Consider the following 500-nt stretch of genomic DNA (forward strand, 5'->3'; position numbering starts at 1 on the left):
CTCTCTCTCTCTCTCTCTCTCTCTCTCTCTCTCTCTCTCTCTCTCTCCCTTCCTCCTCCCTTCCCCTCTCTCTTTCTCAATAAACGTAATAAAAATTTTAAGTGGCTTAGGAAACTGAGATTCAGATAAAAGCATTGGGTAGCTAGCCATCCTGTCTCATGGATCCATCTCTCTGCAATCTCTCCTCTCGGGAACAACACTGAGCCACAAGAAACCACCAGGGGCAGCAGAACACAAACCTTGAGACCCCTGACAAAGAACCAAGAGAAGACGCTATCTTGGCTAAGGAGTGCTCCATTCTGGGAGACTGCGATTAAACAACCAGAGGGAACTGGGATTCGGATGGGAACTCTGAATGGTTCGTGATACTGGACATCGGTGGGTGAAGGGGTAGGAGATGGGGATGAGTTTGGTTGGATGGAGCACAGTCCAGTGTCTGCTCTAGGTTCTCCAGGACTTAAGCCCCATAAGATACACACGGGCCAAAAGTGGGGGGGGGG

The sequence above is a fragment of the Grammomys surdaster genome, unplaced genomic scaffold (assembly GCF_004785775.1).
Source record: "Grammomys surdaster isolate TR1022 unplaced genomic scaffold, NIH_TR_1.0 125985, whole genome shotgun sequence".
Lineage (NCBI taxonomy): Eukaryota > Metazoa > Chordata > Mammalia > Rodentia > Muridae > Grammomys > Grammomys surdaster.